At 38.8% G+C, this 13,818-nt stretch overlaps 1 protein-coding gene across 2 annotated transcripts in view; it reads left to right on the top strand.

Annotated features, from left to right (window-relative positions):
• The first annotated feature begins 6,101 nt into the window (after nucleotides 1–6,101).
• PLD1 (phospholipase D1) overlaps nucleotides 6,102–13,818 on the top strand; it is a 131,807-nt gene continuing 124,090 nt past the window's right edge. For both annotated transcript variants that reach the window (XM_087965319.1, XM_026666465.2), the window contains exon 1: nucleotides 6,102–6,313. The gene's annotated coding sequence lies outside the window, so the exon portion shown is untranslated. The remainder of the gene's footprint in view (nucleotides 6,314–13,818) is intronic.

The following is a 13,818-nucleotide window of genomic DNA, read 5'->3' as shown; positions in this document are numbered from 1 at the left end:
TAATTAATCATCTTAATTTGAGTCATTATATTTGTATCTTTTGTCCATTCTTTATTGTCCCTTTGTCTCGTTCCTTATAAAAAAAAAAAAGAAGTTTCTCCTGAAATCACTAATCAGAATATGATGCCTATCTCCCCACTAAATTAATCAAATTAACCTTTAAAATAACGCCCAATACCCAATCCGATTTTGCTTGGTACATTACATCCAGAATAATTAAATACATAGTTAAACAATAGATCTAAATATTAAAAACAAGTACTATAATAGAAATTTTATAATAACATCAATACCATAATCTTTTTAAACTCTTTAATTAAAACTCAATATTCTAAACCTCCCCTCATATTATTAAATTTTAAAACCAATCATTATTAAACATTTCAACATTTTAATCTCTTATCAACTCTTAAACCATTTAAGTTTTCTATTTCTAATACAATACTACAATATCATCTTATGTACCTTGCAAAATCTCTTTGAAGAAATTATACTTTATCCTTTATCCCTAAAAAAGATTCCTTTTTTCCCATTTAATTTCAAAACTTTGTAGCTTTTCTCCACCTTTTCCCTTTCTTTCTTCTCCCAACAAACCTTTCTACCCCCCTTCTTCTAGCCTCTGCCTTACTGGCTTCCCTTCTCTGTCGTATTCCTTTTCCCTTTTGTTTACTATCATTATATTGATTTTGCACCTTATTTTTCCCTTTCTTAAGTGTTTTTTAAATCTTAAGTCCTTTATTTCTCTTCCTTTCCCTCTTCCTTCTTTCTTGGTCGAGTTCTGAAATTTATTAAAAATGGCTTCCTCTCCTTCTTCTTCTTCTGCTGTCTTCATCTGTTGTAATGTTTGTTGATAGTTAATAAGCGCCATTTCTAAAAAAAGGAAGGCTTCTTTCAAACCAGCTTTACCATTTTTTTTGCTTGTTCATAATCTTTTCTCAGTTCCTCAATAGAAAGAACCATTATAAATCTTTTCTTTTCTTTTCCCCTTCTTTCTTCTTACAACAACCAGAATATTCCAAAGAAAAAATAAAACAGTCCCAAAGTTATCAATCAGTCCAAACCAAGGCAGAGTTCTCACTTTCTCCTCCTGGGGTAGTATCAATCAGAGAAAAAGAAAGTCCAAATCTGTTTCTTAAAATCTTATTGCAATATATTTTAGTCTTCAAATCCTTAAGGCATCTCCTCCAACAAAGTCTTAGCATACAAATATTTTTTTTTAGTCCTCTCTCTTCCCACTCATCGCTTAAAGCCAGTTTTCACCTAAAAAAAAATAGGTTTCTTAATATTCACTTATTTATTCCGTAGGAAAAGAGGGTAAGCTTTCCTTTCAGCACCATCAAACTGCTGCTTTTTTCCTCTTCTAGAAGGTATCATTCAGAAAGTCATACTTTTCAGGAATTTTGTTAAATATGTCTTAGAGTCCTAGGAACCAAGAAAAGCTTTCTCCTTTCAAAAACTTTCTCCACTTCCTCCTGCGCATTCTTACCCGGCTGCCAGCTTCTTTGTGGCGGCCATTACGGACCGCCGCTGCACCGTCTTGGGAAAAGGGGGTTCTGCCGGCCGGGGAGGGGGTCTGCAACACCCCCAAACCCCTCTCCGGATCCCCCCTATCTTCAGCTGCCCCTGCAGGGCAGCCTAGCTCCATATCCATCCGGATCGGAGCCCCAAAAGCGGCTAGCGCAGCAGGGATCGCGCAGCTTCGCGAATCCCTGCCGCTCGCGAAGCCGACAAACCGGAAGTCCCCGAGCCGAAAATTTCTATTGTTAATTGAATTTTGCCCCATTTATCCCCTTTCTTGCCACAGTCATTAAGTGAATCACTGCAGTTGATTAGTTCTTAACACAGTTGTTAAGTGAATCTGTCTTCCTCATTGACTTCGTTGGAAAAAGACGATTGTATGATGTGGGACACTGCAGCCGTCATAAATATGAGTCAGTTGCCAAACACCTGGATTTTGATCACATGACCATGGGGAAGCTGCAAAGGTCATAACTGTGAATAATGATCATGTCACCTTTTTCAGTGCCATTGTGACTTTGAACGGTCACTAAATGAACTGTTGTAAGTCAAGGACTACCTGTATTAGAATTTGGATTCAGTTCTACGAACAGATATGTGGGAATACATGAACAGAACTCGAGCCAGTAGCAACAACAATTGGGGCTAAATCTGGAGACAGTTTCCATCAAATAATAATACTGTAGCATTAACAGCTGGAAATCCAACCCTTTTCCTCCTCATGACAAAATGTGTGTGTATGTGTTTCAAGGATACGGCTTTGTTCTCTTCAGTTTCATTCATTCATTTGTTCCTAAGGAACTCAAGGCATCATAAATACTTCCCTGTCCTCCAGTGTTATCTACACACAACAGTCTTGTGGGATTGTTTGGGATGAGACTTAGTGACTGGTACAAGGTCACCAGGGAATTTCCATGTTTGTATGAAGAAGTGCATCTGAGCTTTCTTATCCCCATCCTGCCTTCTGCTGATCTTTTGGTTTCGTGTAAATTCCAGTTCCCCTCAAAAGTCACAGAACTGTGTGAAAGAGGAAGGTCTATCAGCTTTCTTGATATGACTGTGATATGATGTTTGGACACTAGACCAACCTTTCCCAGATGTCTTCCACAAGTTCCCATCTAGCATGACCACGTATACAATATAGAAGATGACCTTTATTTTCTTTTTCATATTTCCATAATAATTAGGGCTTCGATGACTTAGTGTTGAGTCAAGTCTTTTGAATAAGCATTGGCTGCACTTCAAAAGCACTTTGGTGTGTCCCACATAGAACATGCTTGTGGCATGTTCTGTACATGTGCTGAATTAGACTCTGCACTGAGTTGAGATTTATTTATGGTGGCTAGAAGGACATATAGTTTTCCTGGCAACCTTTCATTTAAGGAAATTTCAGGAAAAAAAAAATTTAAAAAAATTCTGCCTGCCTGCCTTAGTTTCTGGTTGTTTGGGAGCAGCTTCGGCTGAGAATAATAACTATTCGCCTCTTTTACTCAGCCGAAGCTGTTCCGATTCAACCATTAACGAAGGCAGGCAGGCAGGCAGAGCGGAGCACTGCGGGCGGCGGGCGGGCGGACGGGGTGGGGTGGGGAGAGGTGACAGGAAAAGCCCTCCCCCCGCTTCTTTGAAGCAGTTTCTTCCTGTGCTGGTGGAGGAGCGAGAGAGAGCTGACCCAGAGAGAAGGACAGGCTTCGGTTGCTTCCTCCCTCCCCTTCTTTCATTTGTGTCCTTGATCCCGATCCCAGCAGCATTCACCGAAGGCTTTTAACATTATATCGGCGTATAACACGCATACATCATTTGCCCCTATTTTCAGGGGGAAAAAGTGCGTGTTATACGCCGATAAATACGTGATAGTTTTCCTGGCAACCTTGTGTCAGTGGTTTGCTTTAGCATTCTTCTAGAATAAGGTTTTTTTTTTTTAAATTTCCTAACTGGAATTTCCTAGAAGTTTCTCATCCGAAGTATTCACCATATACAACCATGTTTAGCTTTTTTGAGATCAACCAAGGTTAAGTAAAATGTTGCCACCTGAGTTGGGCATAGAGCTGAGGATCACAACCAAAACTTTAGTGTCAATCAAGATAACAGTAAGTGCCACTGACTATGGATCAATGGGGCATATTCCAAGTCTTCCCGCCTCATTAAATGACTACCATAATGGCTCCTGTAAGAGGTATTTGAATGATCACAGGTACCTAGATTATTATTTTGGTGCTTGTTGAGACACATGGATTACATGCTTTAATAAATGTCATCAGGCATAAAGGCCATGTTGTCATAACAATGTTGTGCAGTTTTTATTTAATTAGCACCAGTCAATCAAACCGGTCAGTCCTAGAGGAGATCAACACTGACTTGCTCTTTAGAAGGCCAGATCCTGAAGATGAAACTCAAATACTTTGGCCACCTAATGAGAAGGAAGGACTCAATGGAGAAAAGCCTAATGTTGGGAACGATTGAGGGTAATAGAAGGAGGAAGCATGAGCTTAAATGGACTCTGGAAGATGGTAGAGGACAGGAAGGCCTGGAGGAACATTGTCTATGGGGTTGTGATGGGTCAGACATAATTTTGCAATTAACAACAAAATTTACAACTGGTGATGTCACTTGTTCATCCTCTCCATAAATACTCATGTAACTGGAATATTTGTATGATAATTTTAAAAAGCACTATAGATAGTCCTTGACTTACAATGACTCATTTAGTGATTGTTTGAAGTTACAATGGCACTGCAATAGTTTTTCACTATTGCAGCATCCCCATGGTCATGTGATCAAAATTCAGACGCTTGGTAACTGATTCATATTTATTTATTTATTTATATTATATTTTATTTGTCAATTGCTTACAAGATAATAGGTATAAGTATAAACATAGTTATGAATACATGGAGACATATAAGAAAAATAAAAGAAATAATAGGACAGGGACGGTAGGCATGTTGGTGCACTTATGCACGCCCCCTACAGACCTCTTTATTATCTATCTATCTATCTATCTATCTATCTATCTATCTATCTATCTATCTATCTATCTATCTATCTATCTATCTATCTTTCTATGATTGTGGCAGTGTCCCAGGGTCATGTCATCACCTTTTGTGACCTTTGGTGCTAAAAACGTTTTGCTGTTTTGTGCAAGCTTCTGAGTTGCTTCTTTCGCTTGGCTTTTGGAGACCCGTTTTTAAGTTGCTTTTGGTGGAGTTTCAGGAAAAAGCAGCCGAGAAGTTTTTGAAGTGGGGAATGGGGAATGAACTAAACTTTTACAAAAGAATGGGCTGTTTAAAGTTTTGGTTTGAAATTGTGTTCACCAGCTATTTAGGTAGGTTAGGCACTTCTGCCTCTTTTACTAAAATACAGGGTGGAGAAATTGCTATCGGTGCTTTAAAATCAGCATGCATTTTAATCCCAATAAATATTTATTTATTTATTTATTTATGATGGTGCCAGTGTCCCAGGGTCATGTCATCACCTTTTGTGACCTTCTGACAAGCAAAATCAATGGGGAAACCAGGTTCACCTAACAACTGTGTTATTAACTGAACAACGGTGGTGATTCAGTTAATAACTAAGATCATAAAATGGGGAAAAACTCATTTAACAACACTCTTGCTTAGCAACATAAATTTTAGGCTCAATTGTGGTCTTTAGCTGAGGACTTATTTAGTTGAGGACTTGACTTGTTTTTCTTGGCTACTTTCGGCAAATAAGTATTTCAAAAATATCTGGAGGCAGGAGACTGATTTGACCTGGTCTCTAACTCAAACAGGGCACCTTGTTTATTTATTAGATTTATATAGCCCCTTTTCTCAAAAAAAAACCAACAACAAAAAAAACAAAAACCAGGCAGCATCTCAAGTTATGCCTCTGCCTTGTCTTAGGTCCAGAATCACCCAATCAATGAATTTTCAGTGGGGTTTCTCCTCTTTGAGTCCAGTGCTTTAACCCTTCTGCCACCGAGTCCGACACATTTGTAAAAACTTTAAATATTCCCATTGTCTCCTGTTGTTGTTGTTTTAAATGGAATCTAATCAAGGAGAGACGCAGCCTTAAATTAAGGAGAAACTTCCCGACGAGGACAATTAACCAGTGGAATGGCTTGTCTTGAGAAGTTGCGAGGGCTTCATCACTGGAGGCTTTTCAAAAGAGACTGTCACTTGTCTGAAATGGTATAGGGTCTCCCGCTTGAGCAGGGGGGGCTAGACTAGAAGACCTCCAAGGTCCCTTCCAGCTCTGTTCTGAATTTAATTCATTCATTGGCATCCTTATTTGTGTCATGGCTTAAAGCTTCCAGAGTAGCCTGGTTTGGTGTTGTCCTTTTTTTAGATCCCTGCAAAAGCACTTTTGAGAAAGTGCTTAATACTTTTAAAATAAAATAAAAAAAGAACTTGGGAAATGTTCACTTAATATATTCTTGATGTGGAGCATCGGGTGGGGTTTCTTTTTTCTTTTTTCTTTTCTCCACCTTTTCGATTTCTTCCTTCCATTCTAACATTCTGCTTGCCACTTGGGAGTGGTTTTCCCTTGCTGAGCAACTTCATAGGCTGAAAGGATTTTGTGGGCTGGGTTTTCCCTCAAACTGCCTCTGGAACCAGCTCTGAGCTACTTGGTGCTGAAGAGACGTAGCAAAAAAACAACAACACACAACCAAAACCAGACGCTGGCTGTTGCTTTCCTGCCCACTGCGCTTTCTTTTCTTTTGCTGAACCACAGCATGAATATTTAACAAGGAGAGAGGCCCAGGTGGTCGCTTTTTAGAAGGACAATGGGGCACTTCCCTCTCCTGGGGCACAAGGTTAGTAAACTTCAAACTTCAGTCTTCCCTGTGTGACAGGCTTGTGTCAAGCGTCCTGTCGTTCCTCATGACTCCATGGAGCGGCTAGTGGATTAAAACAGTCTTAAAAAAAAAAAATACCAGTGACTGCTGACTGGCTGCAGAGAGGGGGAAATGACTTTATATTTGAGGAAATGGTGTGTATGCTTTTTGCAGGGAAGGCAGGGTGATGGAAATTCGGTGCTAAAAACGTTTTGCTGTTTTGTGCAAGCTTCTGAGTTGCTTCTTTCGCTTGGCTTTTGGAGACCCGTTTTTAATTTGCTTTTGGTGGAGTTTCAGGAAAAAGCAGCCGAGAAGTTTTTGAAGTGGGGAATGAACTAAACTTTTACAAAAGAATGGGCTGTTTAAAGTTTCGGTTTGAAATTGTGTTCACCAGCTATTTAGGTAGGTTAGACACTTCTGCCTCTTTTACTAAAGTACAGGGTGAAGAAATTGCCATGGGTGCTTTAAAATCAGCATGCATTTTAATCCCAAGCAAAACTAGTCAGTATCAGGCAATCCTAAAATTAGATAATATGCAGATGTGCGCATATTTGACAGCCATTCTTGAACATGTAATTAATAATCATCAGATGGGTCCAAAAACATATTTACACAGAAATATGTATTTAAGGGCTGGCAAGGAAGGAATTTGTGAACAGGGAAGGACAGACTGACCATATTCTTTAAGGTTAGTTGTTCATTTAGCTACGAAACTCAATGGTAACCTTGGACCCATCATTAGCTCCAACCTAAGAGACTTTATAGGGTTATTCATGTACAGAGAAAACTAAGTAAATGGGTGAAGAATTAATCCAAAGTAATGGGGATAAATTTGTCAATGCAAATAAAATTGCAGATGTTGAAAATGTGCACTCAGTTTAAAACTGCAGAGAGTGAAATGACAGTGGACAGTGCATGGCTGATTCTGGTCTGGGTGTTTGGTATCCCATCAACTGCACCCAAGTGGGACACTTTTTGCAAGATTCAGAACTGCAGAGCAAGACTAAATGGTGCCATCCAGTTCTCCAATTTCTTGATAAACATATTTGCCTTTGCAGCAATTGAGAGTTCAAGAAATCAGGAAGCAGATCTGAAGTTATTTGTATTGTTCTCGGAATGAGGGGTTTGAAACCCATTTTTGTCTAAAATGCATGCATGTGTTCATGCATTACATAGATGGAAATGGAAGGAAGCTAATTAAAACTAGGGTATTGCAAAAATATAAACCATCACTAGATGGCAGCAAAAAATATTCCCCTCCCCCTCCCAACTCCTTTGCTGCCATCTAGTGATAATTTGGATTTTTGCAGCACTGATCTGATGGTCCTAGGGGGATATAGTCTTGAAAAATAAAGATAGCAATAAAGAGTGCAACTGGCAACTCTTCAAATATATTTGGACCTCCACTCTTGGCAAATGTGGTTTTTACATTTTCAGTTCCAAAGTTCGTGGGACAGTCTTCTAGAATCTAGAGCATGTTTCTCTATCTCAGCAATTTTACGATGTATGAATTTCCTCTCCCAAAATTCCCCAGCCAGCACCTGACTGGAAAAGAAGCAGTAATATGGATACAAAAAAAGGGGACAGTTTAAACCAGTACAAAAAGTAGATTAGCATTTGCATAAAGGAAAATCAGCCCATGACTAATTGCTTGTGGGCTTCTTCCTGAATGTTTCCTTGTAAGGATCAAACATTTGGGAATTGAGCCAGCATTAATTCACCCAGCAGGAAATCGCTTTACAAAGTGAGGTGTTTTTTTTTTTAAAGTGAGTCGCATATTAATATAGACTGGAAAATAAAATCAGTAAACCATTTCCCTCTGTCTGCACTTCTTCAAGTCACACATGTAGAGGGTTGTATATTTACTGAATATCTTGCATGCCATTCCTTCAAGAGTAATGTACTTCTTAAAAGGGAAAGTCAAGAGCCAGCTTAATTGTGTCACTCATTTATTGCTGAAGTTTTGGAATTCCTTGCAGCAAGTTTGCAAATGAGGGCTGGTGGGCTTTCCAATCAATGTATCTTGATTTCTGGGCCATCCTTGAGAAGAATCTGTTCAGGTTCAGTTTGGACTTTTCTGTTGTTCAGGTGTGGGCTTTACGTTGAACATCCACTGCCGTTCATTTAGCTATTAAATGCAAAATTCTCTGGTTGCCTGTAGCAGCACTAATGGTGATGGGTAAGATATCCAGTTAGATTTTTCCCAGATGTGCTTGTAACAGTCAGCAAAATAATTTTGGCCAAGTCCCAAAACATCTGGAAGGCATCCTATTGGAGAAGCCTAGTACAACAACAACAAAAAAAAACTAAATTAGGAATAATTTTATCTGCTTCTTTGTCCTAAAAAAATAGGTGTTTTTTTTTTACTGAAAGTAAGCTCAAGCAGGTTTGCAATAAAATAGAACAAATTACAAGGCCTAACTTAGCATCATATCCTATCAACAGCAAAAGTCCAAAGAGTAGATGAATAGGTAGGATATTTGATAATGCAAAGGATTCAGCACCAGTAAGGCCTGGACAGGGAAGGAATTCCATAATGGAAGACCTACCAGGATTGAGAGCATCATCTGCCAACTTGCCACAGGATAAATATCTAGGAAGAACGCCATTATGACAGCATTCCAATCCAATCTTAATTGGCAGGCAGATACATAAAGAAAAAGAAGATTCATTCACACTGTTAGCACATTTTCTTTTTACTTGAGTTGTGCACATCCTGAACATTACTATCAGGATTCCTCCCTTTCGCATTTGTACTGGAGCATGCAGGAGAGGGCGTCAGCCAGAAAGTGTGTCTCCCCCCGTATGTGTTTTAGCATGAAGTTGAATTGGTTGAACCTGCCGAGAAATGTTTTATGAGTTGACAGTTACAACAGATCATGGATGAAGTCGAGCTGGTCTGTTGTAGTGGTTAAAGCTCCAGGCTAGAAACTGAGACAATGCATTTTAGGCTTGCCTTAGTCACAAAACCAACTGTTACCTTAGGCCAGTCACTCTGTCTCAGGTCTATTATGACATTTTGTCAAAAAAATAATAATAATAATTGCAGGGATTAATCCAGGCAATTACTAGGAGTCAAAAACTGACTGAAAAGTACATGGGCATACACATGTGCAGGTACACACACACACAGTGGAGGGGGGGAGAAAAAGGGAGAGAGATAAAGGTGGAATAGTACCAAAAAGTACTGTAGATATTGCTATCATAATCCAATCTCTAAAATTCTTTCTCAAAGATAAGTTGCTTGGAGAGCAAGGAATCCAATTGTCACTCCTTGAAGTTCAGCCTAGTCAGGATACAGACACCATGAAAATTATTGGAATTCTACTTTATTGCTGTTTAACGGAATCCCGAAAGCCTGATAGAGATTCACCCTCTCCCTTATATACTAAAGAGAATCAAGATGGGGTTGTCTCGAGTTTCTTTTTCATCCCTCTCTTTCTCTCAGAGCTAAGCTGATGTTTATTTAATCAATCTTCCATTCCTTCTTCAAGTATATCTATTTATTTTATTTTATTTATTTATTTTATTTTATTTGGTTTGTCAATTGCTTACAAGATAATAGGTATCAGTAAAAACATAGTTATGAATACATGGATACATATAAGAAAAAGAAACAATAGGACAGGGATGGTAGGCACGTTGGTGCGCTTATGCACGCCCCCTACAAACCTCTTAGGAAAGGGGTGAGGTCAATAGTAGAAAGTCTAAGGTTAAAGTTTTTGGGGTTTGGGGAAGAAACCACAGAGTCAGGTATCTTCACACTTCTCTCTACACTAGCCTAGGCAAATAAATGGGGACATTTGTAATTGTTACTGTGATGTCCTTGCTGCAACTCAAGTGTGATTAGGTGAATGGTTTGTGGCAGTGAAGTTGTATATCTTTTTTTCTCTTTTAAACTTGACAATGCTTAGCTGATCTTGAACAGGGCAAAAAACAAGCATCAGATATTTGTGCTGCATATATGCATAAAATTACAACTCAGCATTATTTGGTTTTTTGGGGGGGGGGTTGTTTTTGAGGAAATTATTGTTTGTTTTGAAGCAATTTTTTGGAGAGATTTGCAGAAAATTTAAATGACTGAAAGAATCCAGAGTAAATTGATTAAATTTTAAAGTGGCATATATGAACTTGGAGGTAAAGGTAGAATTTAAAAATGGCAAAATATTGCCATGGCATTGATAGATTTTTTTTCTTACTTTTTTAAAAAAATGTCTTCGTCAGCGGATAAAACTTTTGAAATTGGTCTCAAGTGATATTAATCTGTTTTGGTGTAATTGCACAGTTTATAACATGAGAAACATCTTAAAAATAAAGCTAACAAATCTTAGCTCTGTCAATATGTTGTTATCATATTTTATGTAAGCTATTGTTTTTATACAGTGCAAGCTGCATTAAAAAAATTGGTACAGTCCTCATTCAGCCACCAATTGTTCAGTGACCATTTGAAGTTACACATTAGCATTGAATGAGAGGATTTACAACTGTTCTTCATAGCTGCTGCCATCACAGCATCATGGGCACGATTGTGATTCGTGCTCTGGGCAACCAGTTTGAAATAATGACCATGGCAGCTTCCCAAGATCATGTGATTACCATTTGCAACCTTCACCAAGCAGAGTCACATAGGTGAGATGGGCAGTGTAGAAATTTGATGAATAAAAGTCAATGGGGAAGCCAGCATGAGGCCACAAATGACAATTGCACGACTGTAAGATGCAGCAACTACACGATATTCACTTAACAATCATTGAGAGTTTTGCAGTGATAATTGAGCACCAGAAAAATAAATACAGATGGCTGATGCTTCACTTAACATCTTTATAAACATAATAAGATTTTACAAACCAGTTGTAGAGTTCTCCAACATGGAGCAAACTCAAACAGATATATGTTGCAAATTCAGAGCAGAGCTCCAGTCTTCACCAAGCAAGCAAGTTAGTTTCATCTTCAATAGACAGACTCAAAGCTTCAACATAGCTTCAGAGCTGCAGAGCTTAACATAGAGCCATGCCTAGGCTACTTTTAGTTTAAGTTTTCAAACTATCCTCATTGGCTGACTTAGTTGCTATGCCTATTCATTGGCTGACCTTGTTACCAAGCTCTATTCCAGTTCATGAATATACTCTGACAACAATGGTTACTGAGGTTGCCACTGTAGGTTGATGTAGTGATGTGAAGTTGTGTCTTATGACCATATCACCTAGCAATGGGTTACTTAGTTACCTACTGCCAGTAGTAAGGATTAACTTACAGGTTTCATTTGGTATTCCAGGAGTCCTCAACCCCTGGGTCACAGCCCAATACTGGGACGTGGCCCATTTGGAACCCGTACGTGCAAGGGGCGGGCGAATGCACATGTACTCGCAGCTCCACTTGTGTCATACATGAAGCTCCATTTGTGTGAGAGGCAGGTGTGCCTCTCACACGAAACCATCCCCTTCCCCCCTGCCAATCTGCCAAGCCAGAAAGATTAGGGACCGCTGTGTTATTCCATATTTGTGTATTCATACCTGATAATGATTATTTTTCTTTTCACAACGTTTATTTACAGACAACAGCAGATTTAGTCTGGATACATTCTTACAGTTCATAATACTTGTCTAATATTTCCCCAGTTTTACCTCAGTCTTCCTGATTTTCAAGTCTTCAACTCTTAATTCACAAAAGCTTGTATGGTGATAGTTTCCTTGCTGTTTTTTGTTCAAGCTGGAAAGTTGCAGAACGTGACTTTCATCTGTTAGGAGAAGCTGGATTCCAGATTATCCTGATCATTGAATGAGAGGTTTTTTTGGGTTCTTGTGAAACTCAAATACTTTGGCCACCTCATGAGAGGAAGGGACTCACTGGAGAAGAGCCTAATGCTGGGAAAGATTGAGGATACTAGAAGAAGGAGACGACAGAGGTGGCTGGATGGAGTCACTGAGGCAGTAGGCATGAGCTGAAATGGACTCCAGAAGATGGTAGAGGACAGGAAGGCCTGGAGGAATGTTGTCCATGGGGTCGTGATAGGTTGGACACGACTTCGCAACTAACAACAAAATGGTCCAGTGATTATATTTAGGAGTAATGGTGGTAAAAGTTTTCTGGAAAATCTCTGTTTTTAGAGGCCTTCACCCTTGCAAAATGAATCTGGAAGAATATGATATCCAGGGGAAAAAATGTGAGGCCAGGAAGTTAATCCTTCCAACTACCAGCTTAGTCTTTGCCATAAATGTTATTTTCTCAATTGCTTTTTAGGCAGTAGCCAAGAGATCAAGACCTTCAAACTGGGAAAAGTAGTGAGGAGAGAAGATTTATTTGCGTTTCTTGTAAAAGGATTCTCCTTTTAAAAAATCACCAGTATCAGCAAGAAAGCTTAAGAGGACACATTCTTTCAAGTAATTAAAATGAAGAAATAATTATCTTTTTTTAAATGCTTCTTTTGAATTCCCAGGCTAGTACAGAGAGCAGTGAATGATAAGGCTGGTATTCTTATTTTAGATGTTTGGGGGCCTAAAAGGAGGTGAAATTTTGCCAAGGCTATTTCTCTGTAGCTGCAATCTTGTGGTATGCGAAATTTCAGCTAATATGTAACTAATTATTATTGGAATTTGGAATGCAGCATGCATTGCCATTGAATTTCACATTCAGTGAGTCACCTTTCACCGCAAAATATGAAGGTTCACACGCAGATAAACAGAATTTGATGTTTGTGATCAATCATACTGTACAGTTGAGGTTCGATTTTCGTCATAAAGTGTCTGAACCATCCTTTGAGATCCCCAGATGGCCCTATTTGGCATAAACAATAGGAACAAAATCCCAAATCAGTTGTCAGAATGATTGATTGGCTTCCTTCTATTGTTCCTCCTTACTAATTAATAAAAAAAAAAAAAACCTTTCCACCTTTAGCTAGTTAAAGGAGGCACTATGAGCAAGATCTGAAATGAGGAAATTTGCCTTTTTCCTTTTTCAACCAATGGCTAACTCTGCTGAGCTACTTTGAAGATCAGGAAAAAGATATTAACAAAGGTGATGTTTGATTATTTCTTTGGTAACCCTTTTCTCCAAGCTAAATCTTTTACTACTGTACTAACATGAACAAATAGTTTTCTTTTCTTCAAAACAGTTTACAATATCTTAAGCCAATTATCTTACTAGGATCCTTTTTAGATTTGCTGAAAATTTAGGAGTGGGCTTTTTCTTAAGGTGGGTTGTCTTAAATTCAAAGCCATCTTCCTTTGGGAAAGATATGCTAGCTGCATTTTTTAGGAACTTCAGATACAGCGTTTGTGTCTGCCTTCTCCCCCCGCCCTCCTCTTCCCCAGCAGAGGTAATTGCATAATCTGTAATATGTATTTGGGAAAAAAAGCATGCAAGGAAAGATTTAAATACTTCGGCCAGCATTTTTTCTTTACTATTAAATATCAGGGAGTTAGGAGTTGCTAAGGTGTGTAATTGGGCTAAAATGGTTACCCCTTCAGCTGTCCCTATTGAAGTAA

This window comes from Notechis scutatus, chromosome 4 (genome assembly GCF_049901735.1).
Source record: "Notechis scutatus isolate UNSWTSFEM ecotype Mainland chromosome 4, rNotScu1.2, whole genome shotgun sequence".
In the NCBI taxonomy this organism is placed as follows: domain Eukaryota; kingdom Metazoa; phylum Chordata; class Lepidosauria; order Squamata; family Elapidae; genus Notechis; species Notechis scutatus.
Note: the sequence above shows the minus strand (reverse complement) of the source record. Positions and strands in the feature narration are given on the sequence as shown.